This window comes from Lactuca saligna, chromosome 8 (assembly GCF_052625555.1).
Source record: "Lactuca saligna cultivar CGN05327 chromosome 8, ASM5262555v1, whole genome shotgun sequence".
Lineage (NCBI taxonomy): Eukaryota > Viridiplantae > Streptophyta > Magnoliopsida > Asterales > Asteraceae > Lactuca > Lactuca saligna.
This window is the reverse complement of record NC_136424.1, coordinates 87,214,606-87,216,399: the sequence shown is the minus strand read 5'-3', so window position 1 is coordinate 87,216,399 and position 1,794 is coordinate 87,214,606.

Genomic DNA, 1,794 nt, shown 5'->3' with positions numbered 1-1,794 from the left:
ATACAAGTACTATAAGTAGTCATCAAACCATTGGAGACTCTAGAAGCTCTTGTTAAGTCCATTTTGGACTAAGACTTCCTTATTGGATCCAAATGGACCAATGACCTTCCAATTGGACTATCATGGGTTTAGGACCCTAATTGGGCTCTAATTAGACCCACACTCGTTTATTTCAATAATTTGGGCTAGGTAGAACCTAGGATGAAATAAAACACAAGTTTTGATCCATAATTTAACCTAACCTAGCTTAATAAAGCATAAAAATCACAATTTTATTTTATAAGTCCAATAAATACCCTAAACTACCTCTAATGTTGGGCTTAGGGGCAAAAGCCCAAATTTTTCCTTCTCCTCTCTCCATTCTCGGCCCAAACCCAAGGAAAAAGGGGGAGTTGACCTTGGGTTGACACCTCACTTTTACATGTTGGATTTCCATGCATGCCACACATGTTTCCAAGCAAACATCATATCAAAATCACCTCTTCTCCCTCTTCTCTTCTTGTTCGGCCGAGAGCATCACCACACACACACAAAATATTCTCATTTCTCTCTAGACTCACTCAAGAAGCTCTCTCCTTCCCCTCTCCAAAGATCTCGAAATTTAGAGGCTTTCCAAAGGGATTTTTCAAGTAAATCATCTCCTAAGGTAAGATTATGCATAGACCTATGGTTTAAATTCTTTTGTTATCAAAATCCTTCCCTAATCTATGCAAAAATCGTGATCTAGCATCCTAGAACCATCTCAAACTCGAGATCTTCATCAAAGGGAACCAAGGCCAAAAGCACTTCATTTTTCCTTCCATTCCCTTGCAAAAACCGAACCAACACCCCAAGGTGAGCTTCATACCCCCTCTTTTCTGTTTTCACTTGTTTTTGGGGGGAGAATACAAGTCATATGTGTAGATCTATATGTATTTGTGTGCCTTGTATGATTTTTATGCTTATATGTATGCTTTTATGTGTTTTTATGTTGGATCTAGCCTCAAAACTCATCAAAACCGAGATGTAACTTGTGCTACATGATTTTAACTTCAAATATATTTCTAAACACTAAGTGCTTCAAGAAAAATTTGGCTAAGTAGTTAATGATAATTTCTTTGGGTTAAAAACACAAATTTTGGGCCTAAAATGTGAAAAATGCAAAAATAAGGGTCCAAAACGACATTTCACAGATTCTGATGGATGAAGTGTGCTAAAACAGTTTTCATAAGTAAATTTCTGGAAATATACTCATTTAGTGGACTAAAATCATACATTTTAAGCTTAATGGGCTAAAATTGTAATTTTCGGCCCAATAAGGCCCATTATGCGAATTTTTCTGTTTTGGAGGGGCAAAACTGTAACTTTCTGTAAAACAGTGGACTATAAGTGTTCCAAATCCTTTTCAAAGGTTTAAAATGCTTTTTTTAAATTTAAAAAGGGCCAAAGTTGCAAAAATTTTCCAAATTGGGCCAAAATTGTAAAAGTTGCGAAAAGAAGGGGTTAAAACCGTAAAAACTGCATTTCCAGGAACTTAAACTGTTTTTATGAAAAATATGTTGAAAAATATTGATTTCAATAATTTTTGGTGTTAAAATGTCAAGAAAAATAGTTTAAGGACTAAACCGGGAAGTATTTTATATAAAGGGTTAAAAATGTAATTTTTACAAATGATGAGGGGCTGAAAACAGAAATATTTCAAGGCTAGTTCAATATACACAATTTGATCAAATAATGGCATCGCGACTATCAACGAAATACAAAACATTACAATACCAAAAGTCGTTGTTAAACGAATTGGCTCGGTCTCGAGCC